This window comes from Orbicella franksi, chromosome 8 (assembly GCF_964199315.1).
Source record: "Orbicella franksi chromosome 8, jaOrbFran1.1, whole genome shotgun sequence".
NCBI lineage: Eukaryota > Metazoa > Cnidaria > Anthozoa > Scleractinia > Merulinidae > Orbicella > Orbicella franksi.
The window spans coordinates 3,773,201-3,799,200 of NC_138152.1; the positions used below are offsets into that span (position 1 = coordinate 3,773,201).

At 38.0% G+C, this 26,000-nt stretch overlaps 1 protein-coding gene across 1 annotated transcript in view; it reads left to right on the top strand.

Moving 5' to 3' along the window:
• Positions 1-26,000, top strand: part of LOC145495612 (uncharacterized) — a 265,207-nt gene that overhangs the window by 51,840 nt on the left and 187,367 nt on the right. The gene's annotated exons all lie outside the window — the stretch shown is intronic.

A 26,000-nucleotide genomic window follows, 5' to 3' on the forward strand; every position in this document is an offset into this window, starting at 1 on the left:
CATACCACTCTTCGTGTTAAAGAAAGTTGAACATTTCATATCCTCGAGTTTTGCAGAGTTCAGTTGGGTCAAACAAAATTGTTAAAATTTTCGCGGGTAAAAGACTGTCGCAATATTTCAATAGGCTCACTACTGTACTTCCTCAGACATGACTCGAAAGTAGTACATGCATAGAAATGTTGTGAATCAAGGCAATCTGAAAACTTATCTGAAAATTGAACTACACCAGAGGGGGAAAACCAGTCTGTAAATTCCATGTTTACTTAATAATTAACACGGTCTAAAATAGGTTGACGCTGAATTGTTTTTCCGACTTTAATTTTATTGTCTCAAACACGTTTTGTGAGAGCTTTTCGGGCAATCTTTTAAAACCCTTGAACTCTAAAATAAGTCGACTGTAACAAGTCTTCTCTAAGAAAGTGAAGCAAAGTTACAAGTAATTTTTTAGCCTCCCTTTAATATTTGTGTTCATTGAGGGAAGAACACAAACAATCGTATTTATGCATCTGCAGAAATAAAAGTAAAAGAGGGCGGTTCTCGGGTGTGTGTCTGCAACAAATTTCAAGTAGAATTCAACCAGCGAGGAGGGCCATAATCCTACTTTATTAAATCTGCTGTAAACATATTTTGAATTTTACCAAACAACGAAAAAAAACAAAAAAAAAAACAGTAGCTATACCATGTTGCCTGTCGGCCATTTCTACAAGCAGAAAAAACAAGCTCGACTATATTCTCAATTTCTCCGACGGTACTTGTGACAAACTATGAACTTTGCATGCACGCGTTACTATCAGTTATTGTCAGTGATTGTCAAGTGTGTTTTATCAGTTATAATATGCGCGGCCGGCGATCAGAATTCTGGCGTCGTGGAGCATGAATGGTCGCTCGCAATATGCTCCGTTATTAAATAACAGATTATCAAGAAACCTCTCGTTGCATGGTGTCTGGAATGGTTTGATCACCAATGGCTTACCCTCAGTTGTTGCCTGTGCCTCATTCTCTCGATATTAATGACTCCAACGTTGCAGAGAAATGGATCGAATGGAAGGAAATGTGGTTACACTAAAGTGTAGCGGCTAAAGTCAACAGGGAAGATGGCCAGGTTCAAGTGGCTACGTTTTTCACGGCAATAGGTCCAGAAGCGAGAAAATTCTTTAAAACGTGGAATTTAACTGCTCCTGAGAGAAAGGATATCAAAGCGGTCATCGAGCAGTTCGGCAACTGCTGTACCTAAGAAAGTATATTCCTTTTGAACTTTATCGTTTCAATTTACGGCAGCAAGAGCGGGGCGAATCCTCTGATCGGTACGTAACTGCTCTTCGCCATATCGCTGATAAGTGTGTTTTTGATGCCATTACGCCAGATGATATCCTTGGAGACAGGATTATTTTTGGCATTGCCGACAACAAAGTCAGGGAGAGGCTTTTACGGGAACCCGATCTTAATCTCGCCAAGACGTCTGATATTTGTCCCAAGCTCAGATCAAGGCAGTAGGCGATCTCAACTCGGTCAACCATCACATAGTCAAAGACAACGAAGAAGGAAAGTCGCCTATTACTCCTGCAAAGCAATTGCGATATCCTTACCGATTTTGGGGAAGAAAACAAGAAGCTTACCCTGCTTGGGGCAAGAAGTGCAACAGGTGCTGAAAAGAAAATGCCGTTTGAATTCTAACTCCAGACAAGCCTCAATGGTAGAGGAAGAAGATGATTACCCTGTCTTTCAGGTGTTCATGGTGTCGGCAAGCCAAAGTTCTGACTCGAATTTCGTTACGCTAAATGTGGCAAGCGGGAACTTCGTACGGTTTGAGATTGACACTGGCGCCCGATGCAATGTTTCACCAGTCCATATCTACAAGAAGGCAACGGGTGATTACAGCCTGAAGGACATTACTCCAGTGAAGTCGTCAATTTTGTTTTATGCTGGTGGGAGCATTCCGTTAAGATCCAAGTGAGGCATGAACATGGATCGTTTACTTTTCTGTTACTATGTCGTCTGGTGGAGAGAAACGTCGCCGTCCAATCCTAGGTAAAACGGAATGCGAAGGAATCGGCCGGGCGTAGTCTAAATCAAAGACTCAGACGCGATCAGGAGGCCCGATACAAGTGGTGTTGTAGTGTTCTCTCTCCAAGGCGCCATTTCTAGTGCCAAAGTGTATACTAAAGATCCATGTTTTCGAAGATGGCCTCGGCGCTCTTGAAGGCGAATACCATATCAGGCTCAATGAATCAGCAAAGCCGGTGCAATACGTTCCCCACCTAGGTCAGGTTGTTCTTCACGATAAAGTCAAAGAAACTCTTGAGGAGCTGCATGGTTCTGGAGTCGTTGAACCGGTCACGAAACGTACACCCTAGATCTCATCTATGTTCGTTGTCACCAAAAGGAACAGAAAAAATTCGCGTATTCCTTGACCCAAAGGATCTGAACAAAGCAATTTTTCGCGAGAACTATCGAGGACATCGCTAGTCGTCTACATGGAGCTAAAGTACTTTCAGTCCTCGACGCAAAAAATGGGTTCTGGCATGTGAAGTTGGACAAGGATTCGTCGCATCTTACCACTTTCCATACACCCCTTGAATTAATTTGATGTCTAAATCATTACAATAGCGCTTGATTAAGTGTCGAATCTTCTTCTAAGTGATGACAGAAAAATGACCTATGTAAAACGTGGGCGAGGTGGTAAGGGGGTAGCCACGGGGACAATGATTGCTATGGGTCCCAGTGATGTAACGGTTAACCACATTTTCAATTAAATGGGCAGGGAAAAGGTTCTTTTTGAGAATTTCAAGTTACACGAGGACATAACCAAGCTCACTGAAATTCTCAAAAAGAACCTTTTCCCTGCCCATTTAATTGAAAAAGTGGTTTACCGTTACATCACTGGGACCCAGATATAGCAATCATTGTCCCCGTGGCTACCCCCTTACCACCTCGCCCACGTTTTACTTTAAGCTGCCGTACATAGGCCATTTTTCTGTCAAGAAGAGGGAAGAAGAAGATTCGACACTTAATCAAGCGCTATTGTACATCCTCCAATAAACGCCCCGCTCCAATATTGACGCCCCGATAGCGAGAATAACATTTGAGACATTGATATAGAAAAACCTGCCAAGACGAACGAATTATGATGTCTCCTTTTCCCATTTGCACTTAATATAGAGAACATTATGACTATAATTAGAGTCCCTACTGCAACAGTTTTTCGGTTAAAGTATGTTCTTCTTTTAAGTATTGTAAAAGATGTAATTATAAATGTAAGTAGAATTAAAGATGTGAATGGTCCAAAAGAAATATCAGCCGCGTGCCTAGTAAGTCCCTCCCCGCTCTGTATCAAGTGCTTGCCTTTAACAACCAAAAGAGGGTATTAACCCCGCGGGTGTTATGCTCATAAGTTTGCAAGCAGGTGTTTCATTTGAACATAAACTAAACTTGAGTTCACAATGAAGTCCCATGGATATGTTTTCAATATTCAAGTTAACTTGATCACGCAAAAATATTTAGAGGAAAATAAACAAAAACTTTACATGTAAGAAGTTTAATAAGTACACACATATATAAAAAAGAAACTGTAATATATTAATAGCTTTTGAATAAAACATTCAATAAAGGAGGGACGAAAAAAAATAATAATAATAAAAAAAATAAATAAATACAGTCGATAAAATTCACCCAAACGCATCTTTCATTCCAAAAAAAAAAAAATATATATATATATAAAAGAATAATAATAAAAAAATAAATAAATACAGTCGATAAAATTCACCCTTAAACAGGCGAGTAAGAACGAATTCTTTCCTTCAAGTGTAGTCGAGGAAACCACAGAAATATTATGATTACATGTCCATCTCAAAGGTAAATATCTTTTTGTTTGCTCGCATTAAACATGCATAATTTAAACAGGAAGTCTAATTAACAGCGGGAGGAATCACACTGACGTGAGTAACTAAGTAAGTCTCGTACAGCTATCACGCTTATCAACTGCATCGCCCAAAAAACGGTGACAACTTGCAGTGAGTTGTTCATTCGACTAAATATCAATGTCGCTAGCTTAACGTTATCCTAACATTGTCTACAAGACTCTAGAGTCTCCCAAGACGCCGTTTTGGTGTCAAACATGAATGGTACTGCCCTCGTTGTTTTGCTGTCATGGATTTTAATGATGCTTTGTCCAACGCACAAGGAGGGTAAGTTCGACTGTCTTTGCATTTTTTTGTACTTATAAATTTAGGTTTGATTCACCTTTGAACATCCTAACAGCCACAAGTGACACGGGTTGGCATCCCGAACTTTATGTCATGAGCAATTTGAGTATATATCGTTCTCATTTCCCATCCTCGACGTTGTGTCCATAATCTTGTTTTTTTTTTTCCTCCGGGTATTCCGCTTTTCCTCTCTACATAAAAACCGGTCTTTTAAATTCAAATTTGAAGCGGAATCCAAGGACAATGGGTTTTTCAGTCTCAAGCCTGTTACATACCACTCTTCGTGTTAAAGAAAGTTGAACATTTCATATCCTCGAGTTTTGCAGAGTTCAGTTGGGTCAAACAAAATTGTTAAAATTTTCGCGGGTAAAAGACTGTCGCAATATTTCAATAGGCTCACTACTGTACTTCCTCAGACATGACTCGAAAGTAGTACACGCATAGAAATGTTGTGAATCAAGGCAATCTGAAAACTTATCTGAAAATTGATGTGCACTAGAGGGGGACAACCAGTCTGTAAATTCCATGTTTACCTAATAATTAACACGGTCTAAAATAGGTCGACGCTGAATTGTTTTTCCGACTTTAATATTATTGCCTCAAACACGTTTTGTGAGAGCTTTTCGGGCAATCTTTTAAAAACCCTTGAACTCTAAAATAAGTCGACTGTAACAAGTCTTCTCTAAGAAAGTGAAGCAAAGTTACAAGTAATTTTTTAGCCTCCCTTTAATATTTGTGTTCATTGAGGGAAGAACACAAACAATCGTATTTATGCATCTGCAGAAATAAAAGTAAAAGAGGGCGGTTCTCGGGTGTGTGTCTGCAACAAATTTCAAGTAGAATTCAACCAGCGAGGAGGGCCATAATCCTACTTTATTAAATCTGCTGTAAACATATTTTGAATTTTACCAAACAACGAAAAAAAACAAAAAAAAACAGTAGCTATACCATGTTGCCTGTCGGCCATTTCTACAAGCAGAAAAAACAAGCTCGACTATATTCTCAATTTCTCCGACGGTACTTGTGACAAACTATGAACTTTGCATGCAAGCGTTACTATCAGTTATTGTCAGTGATTGTCAAGTGTGTTTTATCAGTTATAATATGCGCGGCCGGCGATCAGAATTCTGGCGTCGTGGAGCATGAATGGTCGCTCGCAATATGCTCCGTTATTAAATAACAGATTATCAAGAAACCTCTCGTTGCATGGTGTCTGGAATGGTTTGATCACCAATGGCTTACCCTCAGTTGTTGCCTGTGCCTCATTCTCTCGATATTAATGACTCCAACGTTGCAGAGAAATGGATCGAATGGAAGGAAATGTGGTTACACTAAAGTGTAGCGGCTAAAGTCAACAGAGAAGATGGCCAGGTTCAAGTGGCTACGTTTTTCACGGCAATAGGTCCCCTTACCACCTCGCCCACGTATTACTTTAAGCTGCCGTACATAGGCCATTTTTCTGTCATCACTCCAAAGAAGATTCGACACTTAATCAAGCGCTATTGTAATGATTTAGACATCAAATTAGTTTTTTCTGTCCTTTAAGATAGGTAACTTTTTTGGTGTGAAAGACCCTATCCCCGGCGGGCTTCGTTCACATTTGGTTTATAAGTTTACACGTACGGGCTGTAATGCCTGTTATGTCGGCGAAACCACCCGACATTTTTCCACACGCGTACGTGAGCACTTAGCCGTTGATAAGGCCTCTCACATTTTCAAACATCTTCAGAATTCTGAACGTTGTCGCTCATTGTGTTCAACAGACTGCTTTCATATTTTAGATCACGCCACTACCAGCTTTCAACTAAAGATAAAGGAGGCTATCCATATTCAAAAAGAACTACCTTGCCTCAATCAGCAATTACACCATGTGAATCTAAAATTACCCTTTTAATTTACACCTTTTCACATTCTTTTGTTACTATTTGTCTTAATTAGCATTTTTGTTTACTTATTATTCAATTTGCTTTGTAATCATTCAACTGAAGATGACAGAAGTTCTGTCGAAACATGTCTTGTAAACTTAAAAAATTGGTCGTTTTCCTTAAAATATTTATAGCAGAATTTATAAAGCGGGCGAATGGTTCAACGAGCATCGCAGGAAAATTAGAGAGATTTAGACATATCGAACTCCAAACATTTCTGACTAAATAAGGCACCTATTTGTATTACTAAAAGCCGCGACAGGTGTTTTAAAAGATACCGATAATTACTGTTTTTCGTCTTCCTCAAAAAAACTTGTAGACATTGTAGATAGAAGACTGTGTTGAATTAACAACTGATAATCATGAGAAACTATATTATTTACTAACTTTAGAAGGACCCCTGCTAACTAACACTCACTGTTACATGAGGGCACGAGGAAAAAAAAACAGGACAACAGTCCATCGAAGTCAACACAGCACTTACTCCCCAAGTCTTTTCTCAAACACAACCCATAATAGTCTACATTGGGGTCCAATCTCCTAACACCTTTCCCCAGTAAAATTTTACGTTAAACCAGTCTAAAGAGAGTGTCGTGCAGGTACTTTTACTAAGCGTCCCGAACGTGTTCGTTTGGCCGTGATAGTGACATCTTATTTGTAGGTTTGGCTGTCTTGGTAGTCTTTGGTCTCTGTTGCGTGGAACTGAGGTGACATGTTTGGGGCGTTGTCTTGCTTATCTGGCTTCAGGTGAACATGATTTCTTCTAAGTACTTTGCCATCTACTTTTACATCATAGAACCGGTATCCGCGACTCTTTACGACGCTACCTCTCCTCCACTCTTGTCCTTTCGCTAATCCGTCAGGCTTGATTCTTACCGTATCGCCAGTCGATAATGCATTCAATCTTTGGCATTTCTATCATAATAGACATGAGATTTCTTGCTTTTCTCTTCTTTTTCCACCAAAACTTGTTCAGCAAGTTGCGGGGTCAGGAGAGTTGCTTTCATAGGTATTTCACTTTTTATTTCCTGGTTTAATAATCGCTGTGAGGGAGATGTTGTCATTCCTACCGTGGGTGTATTGCGCTGGTCCAGTGATGTTTTATACGGGTTTAATGCAGCTTTTTCGGATTTCCTCAGTGCTGTTTTGGCAATCTGCACTGTAGATTCAGATTTTCCATTGCTCTGTAGGTGATGGTGAGAAGATTTCGTGCGCTTTATCTTCTTCCGTTGACAGAATTGTGAAAATTCTGCCGAGTCACAATTATTGCCACAGTCAATAACGATCTCATCAGGAATTCCCCATCTTGCAAATTGTTTTTGCATCAGATCAATGGTTTCAGCTGCGGTTTGGTTGTTCATTCGGTCAAATTCAATCCAATCGCCTTTAATAATCAATTAACACCAGATAGTGTCCTTTGTTCCACTCTAAAATGTCACACCTAATTTTCGACCAACTTCTGGAATTGGTTCATGCTTAACGTGCCTATATCGAGTTATGGATTTAGGCGGGAAGTTTGGAGAGCACTAAAGAAGCGCAAGAGTTGCTCGAGGCTATGCCTCGAGCAACTCTAGCTTGTTGAGTGCCCTCCAAACTTCCCAAGTGAATCCATAACTCGATATACGCACAGCTAGAAGCCTGAACCAATTCTTTTACAACATGGCGACAACAACTTGGGCGCTAAAACATAATTGTTTTATGTTTGATTGACTACAAAGTTCTCACAATGCATGGCGAAGGAAAACAAAGGTCATTAGGATCCTAACACGCCACGATCAGTTGAGCAACGGTTGAACGAAAACGCTAATCTGGTTTCTAAATGGGCAAAGAAAAATTCGCTTCATCGAATCAACTATAATGACAAAGTCAAAAATACTCAATGAAAATGTAGATAAACAAACTCAAAATATTCAAGTTTAAGTAAGCATCTTAGCTTGGCAAAAGTCAAAGGCTCCAGGTAGAGTTTAGATTGTTTAGAATAATCTTCACGTTGCCGAAACTTAAACGAAAGGAACTTGCACTAAACTCAACGGAAATTTTGCAGCTAAATTGAAACTGCACACGTCATCTTATATACGCACGGCCGTGCGTACATAGAGATTTCGTTCATGATGGCTCATAGGAATCAGGTATAGGACTAGCGCGCTTTGGTATTATAGGAATTGGATGACTCATTGTTTCTTATTGGCTGTTTTTCTGAAATTAATTGCACACTTCGCATGTGGGAATGAACTGTTCCAGCTGAGAGTTCATCCCGGGAAACCAAAGAGATGTTCGAGCACATGTGTGCTTGATCTTTCTCATAGCAGTTGGAACTACGATGGGATCACCTCTGTATACAGCTCCATCACTTGATAACAGTTTGTCTTTGATGGTCCAGAATGGAAGGATTTCAACAAGCACATACCTTTTGCCGATTGTCCAGCCTGCATATATGCGGTGGATAACTGACTGTAGGATGTTGTCGTTGGCTGTTTCGTCTGGAATTTCACTTGGGTGGCGTTTTATGCTTTGTTCTTCAAGAACCAACCCAGTGATTTCAATCTCTTGTTCACTCTTGCTTCGGTTCTGATTGGTCATTTGGGATCTGCTAAGGGCGTCAGCAATGAGGAGATCCTTGCCTTTAACATTCTGCAAAACATTCTCAGCAGACAAACAGGATTATTTGGGACGGTTTCTTCAGTATTGCAGCAAGTGGTTTGTTGTCATGGTAGATTGCAGGAGCGGAATTTATTTTGTAAAAAGTGTCAAAATCTATTACATTATTCTATGATTTTAAACGACAACCGTAAAGATGATGTTTGTGTGGCCGTACGTTCACAGTGGAAAACGGTCAATCTAATGAACTTCTCACGGTTGTAAATGTAAAATCTAAAGTAACACAATAATTTCTAACGCAAAAGTTACCAACGGCTTGAGCTTGAGACCACGTAGTCGCGAGCATCACAACGAACAAGTTGAGATTTCATTGTTTTTTACCGGACATTTGATTGGCTGGATTTGTTTCAGTTCTGCCATCTGATTGGTTTTCATTGCCTGGGTGGCTCCGGTTTCAGTAAACGCACTGTAACAAACCCAAAAGGCAAAATGTTTATGAGATTAATTTATTTAAAAAATTCAACTTTTCTCAGTCTCAAAATAATCTTTTAGTCAGATTAATGTTTTCACAACACCACTCCTTGTAACAACAATAATAATAATAATAATAATAATAATAATAGTAATAATAGTAATAAAAATAATATAATAATAATAATAATAATTAGATAATAATGTGGTACATGTAAGAACATCAGTGACACACTCGGCTTGTTCTTACCACATTTTGACGTCATCTGTGATCCATTACTGAATAGACGCACAGCAACATGGAATCAAGTTGTTAAATATTTGCGATAAATCAACCACATCGTATTCCACCCGTACTTGATAAAGTATGCTGTCTGATTCACAGCAGAGTATTGCGATCTCAGACAATGAGATCTCCTCAACCGATATGAACAGAAAGAAGAAAGCGTGAAAGTGTGGAAGTATACTGTGCTCACGATTTACGATTAAGGCTTCAAACAAGAAACTAGACGCTCTAGGAGCGTTTACTCGGGCTTAGTACCGAAATATCAAATCTTATTTTTTCCCAAGAGGGCACGGTATCGAATTCTGCAATCTGATTGGTTGTTAGCGCGGTCCGGATTTTCCTATCTCTGACCACGATCACGATAACATCGCGAAACAGCGCGGGTGAAACTGTCGTTTTGGTCAATTTTCGTGAGTGAACTAGCGGTAATCGTCAACCTTTGCCCTTTTTACGTTTCCATCGACGATTGATCAACGCAAGTTTATCTCTATTCACTTTGAAATGGCAAGAAACGCTGTAAGTAAATTCAATTGAGTATTTTGAAGTTGCGCGGAAAGTTTGTTTGGTTGTTTGTAGCTCGGCCCTGTAATGGCGCGTAATCCTGTATTTCTCTCGCCCAGGGGCGGGGCAGAGGACTCCTGAAATTTTCGTGTAGGCATCATCCAACAAAAAATGACGTCACATCCGGTTTAAACTGCGCTTCACGGCTCGCTTCACAAAGCGAGAAAATGGCGTTTCGATTACTCATGATTTCCCTCTATTTGTAAACCATCAGTTGCAGACACACAGGATGTTGCAGACACATTACTTCGACTTTTGAAGCAAAAATTTCGGGAAAAGAGAAAAGTTTATTATTGTTTTGAAGCAAAATAACGGAGAGCCTTCCGTCATCGTCGGGCGAATTTTACACATTTGCAAAACTGGTGTTGTTCCGACTTTTGGTTCTTGTTGTTCGTGATTTAGTGATAACAATAAGTGCAATAGCCTATAATGTTAAAAACAACCTGGATGAAGTATTGCTGGCCATAGTTTGCAATGTGTACTACGGGAACATAATTAACAGAAGCCGTTTAGCTCCGAAAGTCGCTGTCACCAGAGTATTGGTAGAAGAGACAAGCTGGATCGCATGCTGAAGGTCAGTATCCCACATTCCTACATCTCTCGTTGAAGATTGTTGTTTTCAGTAAGATACAGTACATATGTATCGGTAGTTTGGCGTCATCAGTCTCTTTCTCTTTGGTGAGTGCTTTTAAAACGCCCAGTAAAAACTTGATTCACGGTATGGAAACTTATGCCTCGCTGGATCGAAATTCGAGCAAGATTTTTAAGTTCTACATGTAGTCCTCTTTAAAAGTAATTAAATCAATTATTCAAATCCAAGCCATCAGAGGGAATCTGCCATTGAAGCTGCCCTAAGTTAAGGTCCTGTTTATGGACCTTCCCCTTTGAAAATCGTGGGGGTGTTCTTTGAGGCAACACAGGTCCCATTTGTATGGTCTCGGGTACCCGGGATAACCCTCCCCCTGAGGCAACTTTATCAAGTGTTTGTATGAGAAAATGTAGCCCATGTAAGCCGAGTAAAAGTTGACCCTGCATGATTATTCGTAACTCTTATTGAATAATCAAATGTGCAACTATCCCTCTTTGTTTAAGTTTCCCTCACTCATTTGATCAGAGTGGGTTTTGCTGAGTTAATTTTCTCTTCTTTGATACAAATTGCTGCTTTAAATCTTAAATCTAGGCATTACGTGACACTCGCCATGCCGAGAGTTGTTCCAGTTAGGCGAGCCAAAGTGTTTATGTATACTCAAAGAAAAGTTGTTGGTTACTTTAGCTGCCAAGGCGAGTCAACTTGCCCACCTGAATTGTCTCACCCCCAAGTCTGGTTCGTCATCCTCGTGTAAACGGTTGGTTGAATTTTGCAAAGAAATAAGTGAAAAGTTAGCTCCGCCAGGGTAACTCGGGGAAAGGGTTGTCTCTGGTACACAAGAGCCATTCTATTTTATTTCCATTTTCCCTCTTCCTCTTCCAACTGATTATGCGAAATATACTGTCCAAACTCTTTATGGGTACTGGTGTTTGAGAGTGTCATCTTTATCACTACTGAGGAATGTACGTCACCATACAGCCACCCCCGTTAACACAGCCACCTAGTTATTATGGCCACTCTATTCTGGCTCAAACAAAAGCTCAGTCGGTCATTTTCTTATTTATTAATTATACAGTCAGATTTTTGTGACCTGTTGGTGACCAGATTAACAGAATTCTGGCACATTGTAGGAGTAATTTATATACAATTTACAGCAAGCAACAGGCATCATTTTGTTAGTGAAGTCCCATGCATATATGTAACTCTTGATTATTTTGAGATTTTATCTTTATTATGTTATCAAGGCAATAATATTTTGATTCCTGCTCCAGCGGTAGGGGGGGGGGGGGGGGGACTCTCCTCTATGTGCTATATACAGCTGTGCAGCCCCAAAGGGTATGGTTATTCAGCCGTTTTGGTCATAAATACTCTAGGGTAAGGCTTTTGCCCTCTAGTCTTTAATTTGTTATGTTTTTTAGAATAAGCTACCTCAATTTTCATCATTATTGATAAGACCATCAACAAAAGTCCTTCAAAACTTATGTTTAGGGCAACTGTAGCAGTCGCAACAGTCATAAATGGGGTAGGGAAAATCACAGATTATGGTCATAAATAGGTTAAGAGTTTAACTTTTGTGAAGAGGGCTACACTGACCCCCACCCAAAACACATTTTCTTAGCAGTTACTACAGTCTTGCTCTAGTAAATCAAAATAGTACTTGCTGCCAGGTACTTTATAAAAGTATAACCCCTCCAGAAGCCTTCACAAAGTACACGTAATATCTGGTGCTAACAATTTTTTTTGTGGCTGATTAAAATTTGGTATTAAATTGTACTGAACTGGTGCAGATTTAATATACATTATATTTTGTCACACTTAGTTCACTTATTTTAAGACTACTCAGCAGCAACTAGTACCTCTTGTATGACCATGCAGTAACAGTATATTCCAAACAAAAAAAAAGCACATGTATATGTATTACTATCCTGCCTGGAAGAGTGTGTAGAGAGAGCACACAGTGCAGTGCCCTACTGTATGTCTTTTGTTAGGTATAATAATCTTAAATTTAGAAGACTCATATTGATCTTAGAATTCACAAAAAAGTTGATTTCTTGACAACTCTCCTTTAGCTGTGTCACTTCATAATAAATTAGCAGTTTGGTATGTTGTAGCATAGAACTTTAATTAATTAAGTTATCACACCAGTATCACAGAGGTCATGGGTTAGAATCCAGTTCACACCTAATTTTTTTTTCAGGCTATAATTTCACCTTTGCTTAAGTTGTGTATAGTACATTGCAATGATCAATCATGTCTTTATAAGTTGATCAATGTATATATGTCCCACTGACTTATACTTCAACATTTTATCTTAAAGTTTGTTTATTTGTTTTATTGTGTGGTTCTAGAAAATGTCCATACCCACCCCAAGGAGATTATTGGAAATTCCAGGGATGGGGAGGGTCTCAAAAGCCAAACTTTTTAAAGAAAAGTATTAATAAAAATTGGAATTTCCATAGGGATGTGATGGGGAGATCTCTGTTTAATAAATACATAAATAATATGTACAGACCCATTATCTGATGTGAAGACTGTGCAATATATCCTGGCCAACGAGTTGCCAAGGTGTAGCATTCTTGTTATCAATTTCAAGTACCAAATTAAAGAAGATCAGCATGTTAGATGGGAGAGGGGAATTTTTCAAAATATCATAAACTAAAAATATATATATTTTCCAAACTCAATCATGTTAGTAGTGTTAGTGTCTATTTATTTATTTATTTATTTATTTATTAATGAATACCTGTGAAGAGATAGTCATACATTCTTGCGAATATTCCGGGAGTCTCCCACATACCATTTAGATCATCCGGTCCCCCAGGAAAGTTATGAAATTTATTGTCCAAGTAAACTACTGAACCATGGGCTCCAGTGGGGACAGTGCTATTACGATGCAATTTGCAGATGTGCTACATAATATGAGCTTAACAGTTTTGTTACCATGGCAACAGACTGCATTTCAGACCTTCCCTGATATTCTAGGCTTTTCTGGCCACCTCATGGCCTTGATTAATGTTTTTCAAGCTGAAAATCACTTCATTATTGAAATTGCGTTAGAGGGGACTGGAAAAGATTGAGTTGCCAATTGGGAACATATTTTTATAGCCATATTAGTGTGTTGCCTGTAGAACTATAAGGCTACCAAGTTTCAATGATCTCTGCTGTATATATGGTCTGCACTTGATGTAATATTGGGTTTGGTGTATGACATCATCAGTCGGCCTCCCATTTGCATATATTTTACACATTTTAAACTTAAATATCTCCAGAATTAATGCAAATATTTGTTAAGGTAAACAGCATTTGTAATCTATAGTGGAATTCCATTTGATACTCCGAAAAATTCTGAATCAAGGGGTAAACATTTGATGATAGTAGCACGCCAAATCATTGAGTTGAATTTATGCTGCTGACATTTACATGTACTGTAAGGTGTTGAAGAGAATATTGCAGGAGAATTTGGTGTGTTTATTGAATTGCCAGAGGTTGGTTGGCTGGTTTTGTTATTGCTTTGTTATTATCTTCCATGTATTTTTTTTAAAAGCAGAGTGGTTGGTGGCAAAAGCAAAACTGGCAATATTCTCACTTACCTGTGTTTCTAAAGTCATGTTTTTAGGTTTTTGTGGTCAATCTATTAGTAGCTGCACTGTCTTAAATTACAATAGAAAAGATGTGATATTAATTATGTAAGTTATACTTTGGTATCGTTCATACCAAAATTATAGTATTTTCTGGTTCAATGTTTGCCTCTTAATTTGATTAAACTACTGTAGTTTATTTTTTAATGGAATTTAATTCTGTCAAAAGGGAGTTGGGAATCTGAGAACAATAGTGAACTAGACCAACAAATATACAGAAATCTACCACCATTGCTTTCATGGCTGAGTGGAGATGAATCTAAGTCAGACCAAAATTAGAAAAAAATTACTGATTTATTGGAGGGTTGAAATGGGATCCTGGCTATGGGAGAGTAGGAATTGGGACTGAGGGGGGTGGGTGGTGTGCTTGTGAATTTAAGAACCTAGTCTCTGAAAGTGAAAACAAACTGTAGGTTTGAAAAGTTTAAAGCGGAGTTAAAAATTATACTTTAATATATCTTGTTTATTAAGGTGGTAATGAGCATAATACCCACTTAGAGTGAGTCATTGAAACAATGACATAATTTATGTTTGTCTTTTCTTAGGTGGTTACCTCCTGGCATATACACCCCACACAGGCATACAATGTTATGATTAGATGATGCAACCTGCTTTCTCATGTTTATCATAAACGTAAGAGTATTGATCAGTGGACCAGTGTACAAGTGTGATTTCTCTACTGATAATGAGAATTATAATAAAGATACAAAGCCACTCTGGTGTGATTTATTTAATTATTCCTTAACGGTAAAGTGAACCAGTTAAACCAAAGGTTGCACTCTGTAAGATCAGGTGTACAAAAATTAAATAGAAAATTTCACTACATCAATTTTATTAATTAAGTATACTTCTTTGCAAAATATAGTTGGTATTTTGTTGTACTGGTAAGAATATAATTTGGAAATTTTTTTATGGGAAATGTTTCCATTTAAAAATGTAGCTCAGATGCCACAACTATAGTTCTCCTTTCTGTGGTGTTTTCTTTTGTGGTAAATTGCGAAAACAAGTTATGTTGACCTACATGTAAGTTAAAAAAATATACAAGTAGTAGCTCTTCTTAAAAAAAAGTTAATTTGTTGTTGTTTCTTCCTGTTCATTTTTTCCTTGAACATTTGTATTTTCCTAATAAGTAGTTTAGCTAGCCATAAAAATGTTTTGTTGTCTCTGAGACCATTTTCAAGATAAAAAAGTGATTTGTGTATAAAATTTGAATTTTTGGGGGGTGGGGACCTTTTCAGAATTTCCCTACAAAGATCACAAGGTACAAGGGAAGAAGCAAAAATAGAATTTTAAGTGTTAAAACATATGTTTTCATTATCAGTTTGGACCTCTCTGTGAAGCTGCATAGTATACTTGAGGATCATGTTATACCCATTTTAATTCAAAATACAAATGGAAACTTGCATTGACAATCACTTAATCTCTTGGCACTGTTTTGTTTTTTAATAATTGTCTTTTTTCACAAAACAATAATTTGAACATCTTTGTTTCACAAGCTGGGAGGGGGGGGAGGGGTATTCTACAAAGTTTTAAATGGAAAGGCCTTATCTCAAGGTCCATTACCCCTTACCCTTTTGTATACATTAATTTGTACCATTTTGATAGAAATGGCACCTCTTTTGTCGACCTTACATTGCAAAAGGGTAAATGTACCCCTTTAACAAACCTATTTAAGAATACTGCATCCCTTTTCTATTCCCTTGGAAAGAAGTTAATAAATAATATTATAGAATCTCTTCATTCTGGCTGAGGAGAGTAAATGAGAGCTTTTCAACAACATTTTAGAACCAGAAGAATGGAATCCCTAAATGACAGATTTTCCTACCCTTTCATACACCTCAACTTGTGAAATCCCTATCATTAAGTTTATACCTGAAGCCTGAAAAAGGTACTCATCGTGAGCTGAGCCTCCCCATATAGGTCATTACAGAGAGCCTTCCCACATACACAAGTCAGGAACTCTTGACAAGTACTGTAAGTAGATGCTGACTTTAAGACTGGTCTGAGCCAGCTTCTTTAGTTTTTTAGCACAAACTTGTTGCTCTCTGTCAATTTCTAGTACAAAACCTTTTCTTTGCTGATCTGGTCCAAGTTCACAGACACTAGCATCACTCTCACGACACTGACTCTATCACTGTCACTCACAGTCTGATTCTTCAGTTTCACTGCACCATGCTTCATCATCACCCATCATTGTTAGACATGAGTTCATTAGCTTGTAAAATTCACCAGCCTGGCAGTGTCACTGTTGCTATTGCCTGTTCCCAGACTTCCTTTTATGGCTAGGTGTAGGGGCATGAAATTTCACTACTGTTTACGAACAATTTGTTTAGATGGCATATTGAAAGTGATGAATTACTGAAAATTGTCAGTATTGCTAGTGTTCTCTCGTTTCCTTAGGGATTGAAATATCTTGACGTAAGATTACAAAGAGAAAGCACACTGAAATATAATGCACAATTTTTTAGTAACCTTTCAAAATGGGTTGCCAATATGACAGGGATTAATAGATGAGGAACTCGGTCTGCAAACAGGGCAAATGAGAGGGTTTGAAGAAATTAAAGGTGCATGCTTGACCTCAGTTGGGGGGGGGGGGGTATTGGAACTTAGAGCTGCTGACGTCAAACACTGTTGAAACGGAAAATAAATTTGATTATAAATGAGAAAAAACCACGACATGTCCAAATTACTTAATCGCCGTTAAAACTAATCCTCTTGCTTTTTTTTAAGGGGTTCGCGGCCTGCCTGTAACGAAGCGTTTATCAATTAAGGGATTGCTTAGGGAAAACATATCTTGTTTAAGGTTCTTAAGCAATCGTAACATATTTTATGGCATCAGTTTGAGTCATGAGCAAACACACGAGTTTGTGTTAGTGTCGATCGGCAAGAAAGTTCTGCAAAGCGCGTTATATGTGTGGGTCTATTCTTGCAGTGATACGATTAACAGCACTCAAGTACTCTCGAGTGTTTGGCAACAGTAAATTTTAAAAAAGGCGCTTCTGTTAATAAGGTTCCCCCATGTCTAGAAACCTGTTATTGTGCATTTTTCTTAGTGTAATGCCTACCTAAGAGAATAGGATATTTGAATTGAGTGCAACTTACCTAGAATTCATTATTTCCACACAAACGATGACTCCTGTGGAATTCAGCGAGGAAGAAATGGCGACATTTCGTAAAAAACACGCCTTCAAAACAACGTGTTTTTGAATAAATAATTACCCTGTGCTTCAAACAAACTGATATGACGAGGAAGAAGACAAAATTTTGTTTATCGTGGCCAAATAAAACGTTAAAAATATCCGGCCGATTGCAAAATATTACCATTTTACTTACTGAGAGAACGATTATGCCATGTTCAAATTTGATTTTGCCGCTCAGCGAGTGACGTCATTTTTTGTTGGATGATTCAGATAAACAAAACGTGCCAGGCGTTGCAGAGTGTTCTCCCCCGCCCCTGCTCTCGCCGGACAATTTTAAGCAAAAAAAAGAGTCAATTGCTGTTGAGTTTGACTGAATGATCGTTGCTGTATTTAAGAGACATACTTAACGAATTTCCTCGAATTCTGCTACGCAATTTGCGTTAAAAGAGTCTGATTTCGAGTGATTCGCAACGACTGATAGACATTGTTTTTGTTGTACTACTTCCAACTTTGCACGAAATTTCACACCGGAAAAACAATTTTGGAGAGCTTAAGGTTACAGTATACCTTGGGGTCGACAATTTTCTTCAAATTTGGATTTTTGGGTCAAAATAGTGGTCGAAGAATAATCTCTAATTTCTAAAAACAAATTGTGAAAAAGGCTAAACATTGGCGGAGAAATTGCGGTTTTACGTTTTCACCGGAAGTAAAAGTTTACCTCTTGATTGACAGCCCTATGTCGCGTATGCAATCAACCGAGACGATTTTCGCGGGAATTACCTATATGGATGTCACGAATTGACTACTCAGTTGATCAGCATTGTTGTTCTGACTACCCAGCATTTTTCATATTAGGCGCGTCTCTATTAAGTTATAAGTAAACATAGACCACGTTTAAACCATGGACCAGTTCGAAAAAGCGAAAACAGCGAAGAACGAATGAAAATACGTCAATGAGTGAAGAAACGAAAGTTCGCCACGCGGATGAAGCTATAGTTATCGTATAAGGCGGGCAAATATTCGTGGTAAGAGAAAAGAAAGGTTCTGTAAAAATCTCGGAACTTTCTTTCAAAATTCTTGGTATAGTTTGATAGCCAGCTCCATAAGCTTTAATTTGATATAGGGGTTTAGGTATCTACAGCTTAAACTGCACGTGCTTCATCGCTTGCGCGCGAGACACCCCTGAAGGTATACTGTAACCTTAACTGGTGAACTAGATGCAACTAACACAAACTAGTTCGAAATAAATCCGTTCTTTCATACATCTTTCTTTGTCTAGTATCGGAGTTACTCGTTCATTCGCTTGTTAGATTTGTTACGATGGTGTGTAGACAGCACGTAAGTATGGCAAGCCGTTTGTAGCAAAATTTAATCCTTGCGATATATGTTTAATCCTTTAAATAACGGTTTTATTTAAAGATAGAAAAAGGCATTCAATCCAATGGTAAATGAAATTTTTGGTTCAATTCAATCTTTTCATTTTCACGATTCAATCCAATACCTGGAATATTGATTCAATCCAATACCTAAAATATTGATTCAATCCAATACCTAAAATATTGATTCAATCCAATACCTGGAATATTGATTCAATCCAATACCTAAAATATTGATTCAATCCAATACCTCGAATATTGGTGCAATCCAATACCTCAAATATTGATTCAATCCAGTACCTCAAATATTGATTCAATCCAATACCTCAAATATTGATGCAATCTTCCTGGGCCGAGCGCGGCCAACAGGAACGAGAGTAACTGAGCACTAGAGAGCACTGAAAACATGGCGGGCGAAGGAGAACTAGATTTAGAAGTTGAGTTTCCTAAGTTTCTTGCAGACATCTTGGATAAAACGGAAATAATTTTTGAGAATTTTGACTCAGAAGTTGTAGAAGTGCACGCCGAAGTTCTTGATCAAACCATTAGTCTGCTTAGGTAAATGAGACGTTGCTACAACCGAGACACAAGGGACACGGAAAATTTAGATTCCATTACTGCCGCTTTTGTACATGTAAGTTAACCAATTTTTATGTGACAAACATATTTGTTTATTAAAAGCTGTGTGTGCTAGCTTTTTGTGGCAAATAACATAAACTGTGGCAAATTTTGCTACCACATTGGTCTTTGGTATTGTGCATATTTCTGCTGTCCAATCATTACTGGCACACTAAACTTTGAACTGTAAACAAAATTTTTGCTGTGCCGTGTGCACAGTCAAACATGTTTCTCATAAAAACTGCTTGTGTAAACCTGGCTTTAAGTTATTTTTGAAATAAGAACCTTTACATTTTACAAGACAGCAATCATTGAACATTGGGATGTGTTTTAAGTTTTTCAATGTTGTTGTCTCATGTTTTGCATTATTTAACCCACATGTGGTACTTCTTCCTAAAAACGATGTTTTTCTTGATATTCTATGACAAACATGGCACCAATTTGTTGTGAATATTATCGGGTACCTAGGGCTCAAGGCTAACACTACTGCCAACTAGCCACACATTTCAGTTTTGAATAGTAGATTTTGCACTTTCACTAGCCATTGTGACAATCATGAAGGAATGGAGTACTGGTCTACTGGATGAAAACAAAATTGAGAATTATCCTGACAAAGTAAAACTGAAGAGAATAGAAACTAATGAAAACAGGGAAACTATGAGTGGATTTCATGGAAATAATTGCCTTAATAAGCATATGATAAATATTTAACTATTAAAGGGAGATAAAAGAAAATGGCAACACTGATAAAAGTACATCAGAGATTGAACATAAACATATTCAAGAAAAGCAGGATTCGTGTTTGTGGGAGTGAAATTTTCTTAGTAATTATTATTAACATTTTAGATGCAACAAGAAATGTCCAAGATTAACCACTCTTATAAAAAAGTCAGTGAAGCTGTGTATGAGAAAGGCTGGCTGGTGCAAAGTTAGTTTTGGCTAGTGACATGAGTCCTGTTAGTAGCCATTATGCCAGTGCACCGAGAGGTTAGTCTTGTCTCCTGGGTACTTTTGAAAATAAGATAACAAATTAACCTTGCAACATTTTAACATCTGTTTTGATAAGCACCTGAAAAATCTACAAGGCAGAGTAGTGCACATGGCAGTTATCAAATGCCCTGATTTCTCTTCAGTTTAGTTGTGTTGCTAGAAGTTAGGCATTCTGTACATCAGTTTTGTATATCAATGAAAAGGAAGATGAGAAAATAATTTACTTGATACAGGGTGAGGTTTTCTGTTGTGAATTGAGTTGCAAAAATACTTTAAGGGCCATAATCTCCTTTACCCAGCCCACACACATGTAGTATTATGCAATTGTCAGTTGCCCAAGTTTAACTGTCACTAGTTCTAGAGCCTCTTGGAAGATGTCTACTCCCATTTGACTTGATTATCTTAAGGGATCTAGCCTTTCCAATACAAATGACTGCGCTGAATCATGTTGTCCCAGGTCAATTTCTTCAACTACAACATTTTTATCACTGTCCAATGGAGTTGGACCATCAGGATCATCACCATAGTATTCAAAATCAAATGACTTTCCATTTGAAAGGGGGTTTTCAGGCTGCATCATATGATTAAGCCACATTTGGTATGGCAACCAGTTTTTTTTCTGTTCTTACATTTTGGTGGTTGAAAGCTTCAGTGAACTGGTAAAGAGCAAGGTTTATCCTTGGTTGAAAAACTAAGTGTAAGGTGGAAAGATGCACTGAATCATCAATGTCCAGGATGCCTGACAATTCCATACTACAACAGAAAAGTGTAAAAGTACAAGTGGGAAGCACAACGGAAACATCCCTCCACAATCTTTCAATTCGTTGGTTGTGTTGATGGCCCTGTAGTGAAGCTGCCCCTCTCCTCTCTTCTAACCTGCTCCATTGTATCGCACACACCAACGTTTTCAACACCATGATCTACTCGTACTCTCGAAGGCCAAAATTCTCCGTCTCTCCTAACGGCATCCAGAAACAATTCAAGAACTGTTTCTGCTTTATTGTTGGCACTACATTTCAAAAACATTATTCTCCGAGAAAATCCGTCTATACAGCCGAATTAGTATTTTCCATCGGATCAGAGAGTGATGTCCATCCAGATGCCAAAGCGAATTTACGCACCCCATCTCTAGACAGTATTTTGGGGATCTAATTTTGCTAACCTTTCTCTTATTCTTCTCCGTTGAACCCATAACCCAATGGACTTAAAGAAACCTGCAATGAAATTATATCCATACTCTTAAATGATTTCGGTTCCTTATCAGGTAAGTTGTTGAAACCCCTCATATCTTCTCAGCCATACTCTGTCAATCTTCTGTGAATTGTCCATCTCCAAACTCCAATCATCTTTGTTATCGTTGTCCAGATGAATCCTAGTCCTCAAAGTTCCTCGAGCACCTCAACAGGAATTTTAAGAAATGGTCTTCCATGGTTCCAACTTCTGAGTCAAAGTTCTCAAAAATTATTTCCGTTTTATCCAAGATGTCTGCAAGAAACTTAGGAAACTCAACTTCTAAATTTAGTTCTCCTTCGCCCGCCATGTTTTCAGTGCTCTCTAGTGCTCAGTTACTCTCGTTCCTGTTGGCCGCGCTCGGCCCAGGAAGATTGCATCAATATTTGAGGTATTGGATTGAATCAATATTTGAGGTACTGGATTGAATCAATATTTGAGGTATTGGATTGAATCAATATTCCAGGTATTGGATTGAATCAATATTTTAGGTATTGGATTGAATCAATATTTTAGGTATTGGATTGAATCAATATTCCAGGTATTGGATTGAATCGTGAAAATGAAAAGATTGAATTGAACCAAAAATTTCATTTACCATTGGATTGAATGCCTTTTTCTATCTTTAAATAAAACCGTTATTTAAAGGATTAAACATATATCGCAAGGATTAAATTTTGCTACAAACAGCTTGTCATACGTAAGCCAATTCAATGACAAAGTTGCGTAAACAAACCAACTTGTAAGCCAATTTACCGCAGGAAAAGAAATAAAAATTTTATTTGCCGACTTAGGGTCGGTCCTATAGTGAAAAACTGTGACCTCGGGCTTGAAAATGGCCTCGGGCAACATTTTCAAGACCTCGGTTACAGTTTTTCACCATACGGACCTCCCAGCCGGCAAATAACATATATGTACTTTGCAAGTAAGGTTATTGAACACAATAAAAGCAAATGAAATAAAATCAGGATATTTAAAGACAAAAATTACGCTTCGATATTTACTATTCAAGTTATTTCGTTGAGTATATTCTCTTCATCTAATTGTATTATGTTTGCTTGATCTTTGAAGCTCTGTTTGCGACGATTCTTCATTTTTTTCAACAACTAAAGTGCTCCTCCAGCATATTGGAACTCGTACATGGCCCATTTATTGCTATCTCGCAAAAACGAGCGCGAACTTTGCTTATTTGGTGGCCTTTCGAGCAATATAATTCTAGGACCGACCTGTTCCGAAAACGATCGACATCTTTGCACGCGAGATGAACGTATAAGGCGTGATTCTTCACAAACTTCCTTCACAAAACACAGTATTCTGTATATTTACATCGCTCACGAAGAGCAGAGACAAGATAAAGCAATCTGTCGCATTCTCATCCCCAGTTTCCACGCTCTACGTCAGGAACGCCTGGCTTGCATTGTAACACTCGGGCTTTCCTACGGAAGCACGAGTCATGAAGATAAGACACATCAGCACACTTTTCACCATTCATTCTACAGTCTAGTCTCTTCCAGGAATTCAGTAACCTTGAGGAACAGAGTAAAAAATGGAGCACAAAAAAATAGGAGGAAAGAGTCATCCCATGCTGAACGTTGATTTACAAATATACTGTATTTTTTTTTTGTAAGGCCATTTGACATGTTCAATAGCAACCGCATTTTGAAAAACGGGACGAGCCAGATTTCGAATTTATCATGTTTCAGTGTTTTTTTATTTATTTTTTTCCTGATATTCCATTGTCGTTTGGATTAATTTCCATCAAGGTAGGTTATTTTCTAGTTAAATTCAAGATAGTGGATCAAAAATAACATCGTGACCAGCAAACCGCAGACAAATTCCAGCACCACCTCCTCCCCCTTAATTCCCCTCCCCTCTCTGTACAACCATATGGGTATGCAAGTGGATAGAAGTAACTGATTGAATGTTTTTTCACAAACAGAACCTCGCCATACCAATGACAGTTGAATTTGTTAAAGGAAACTGGGCAAAGATCAGTTTTAAAAGATGAGGCAGTACCCTCGTGCCTTCAGGGAAACTACCAGAACCAGGGATTGTGTCCTTAAACGTATAAAGCAAAAAAAGCAAAAAAAAAAAAACACACACACACAACGTAATGATCATTGATACCCAACACCTTTGTTTTATTTATTTTTTTTATTTATTTTAATGTAGCTGGTAGAAACCAATTCTTAAGCTTACTCCTGTGAAACTATAAATTAGATACAGTGTCCTTAAACCTATAGATATAAAGCAAAAACAGTTATCATAACAAGGCCATGGCCACTAAAACAAATCAATGATATCCGACTACTTTTTTTAGCTGGTAGAAACCACTTCCTACGAACAGCGCGTTTTCCTTAACAACGTTTTAAGCTGCACCTGTGAAACTATTAACTAGATACTGTCTCCTTAAACGTATATGACAATAAATTTCACCTTAACACTCTTCGAAATAAAGTTTTATCCTTTTTCATTGTCATCTGGGGATGCGGATAACCGCAATAGCGCAGAGAAAAAAAAATGGGAAAAAACGGATTGTAACAAACACACAGAAAAAAAGAACAAATACATGTATCACAATGTCAAAATTAATTTGCGTTGATGGCAATTTCGGTGTTATGAGGGCCAAAAAATTAAACGCAAAATACAAACAAACAAAAATAATAAAAATATCGCAATTTAAGTTAAGGTTACCGTATACCTTCAGGGGTGTCTCGCGTCCAAGCGATGTAGCGCGTCCGGTTTAAGCTGTAGATACCTAAGCCCCATATCAAATTAAAGCTTATAGAGCTGGCTATCAAACCATACCAAAAATTTTGAAATAAAATGAATTGCCAATTTTTTCACGGTCACCAAATGCAAGCGTCCTAATCACCTTTTGGAAGCTACAAGTCAAAGCGAATTTTGTTTTTCGCCAATTTATTTTTTTCCTCGGTTTCAGGACAAAAAGCGCTAAAAAAGCGTGTCTGCGTTTTTCTATATTCAATTGTAGTAAAAAGTTACAGAACATTTTCGAAATAGGATTAAAAAAATGCGAAGTGATCGTACAAAAATCGCTCTCGGAGAAAAAATATTTCGAAATAAACAATTCGCAGACACTTGTTTGTTTTTTATATGTTAATCTAGCTACCGTCCAAATTTGAGGGCAAACAAACAAATTCCGTTTGAGTTGTAACTTTTGAAGTGTCTGCTTTAAGTGAAAAAATTTATCCGAGAAAACAGCACTAAGAAAAATATCTTACTTCGCAAACAAACTCCGCCCACAAACGCCTTCAACTGGGTTCTCAGATCACTGAGCCAATCAGCGCTTGGAAAATTTACTACCATTAACTCGCGGTGAAATTTACGCGTGAATCTGCAAAAAAGACCTTGCGTTTCGCAATGCGCTCAAGGCGGAGAGATAATTTTTCTGCAGCTGGGTTTTTCTTGAAGCTGGTTTGGCAAAATGGGGAAGACGAAAAAGGATACGAACGTTAGAGTAGCTGGGCGACGAGAACAAACAAAAGAAAGCGCGTCAGAGCAAATGTGCATGGATAATATTACAATGGATCTCAATGAGTTGGACGATTCATCGGTATCGAACTCAACAAAAGAGTCACTGTAAACATCGCTGTTATCGCTGTCGAGTTCCCAAATTTTACACAACCTTTCTCTTCTCTTGACTCGATCTTTTTGCCCGCTTGATACGTCCGTAGCTTCATCCGCGAGGCCAACTTTCGCTTCTTCACTCATTGATGTATTTTTATTCATTCTTCGCTCTTTCGAACTGGTAAACGGAGTTTTCCGTGGTCCATGTTTACTTATAACTTAATAGAATTACATCTAACACGAAAAATGCTTGGATTAACAATGTTGATTAACTGAGTAGCCAGCCAATTCGTGGTATCAATATCGGTAATATTCCCGCGAAAGTAGTCTCGGTTGATTGCATACACGTTATAGGGCTGTCAATCAAGAGGGAACTTTTACTTCCGGCCATAACGTAAAACATCCATTTCTCCGCCAATATTAGGTTTTTTCAATTTTGTTTTCAGAAATTAGAGATTACTCTTCGACCATTAGTTTGAACCAAAAATCCAAATTTGAAGAAAATTGCCGATCTGAAGGTATGCTGTAACCTTAACCCATCACCCACCGCCTTGCTAAAAATGAAAAATGAATATGTGAAAATGTTAGCTCCATTCTCCTTGAAGTTGTCACAAATTAATTTCACACAAATATACTTTGCGCCTTTAAGCCTCCTACCAAACATACCAAAGAAAATGTCGATTTGAACAAAACGCAATTTGAAAAAATAATTATCGAAAACTTTCATTAAATATGCCTCCATTTTGGTATGTTAGTCTCCCACGAATCCTGTGACTCAAGTTAAAATA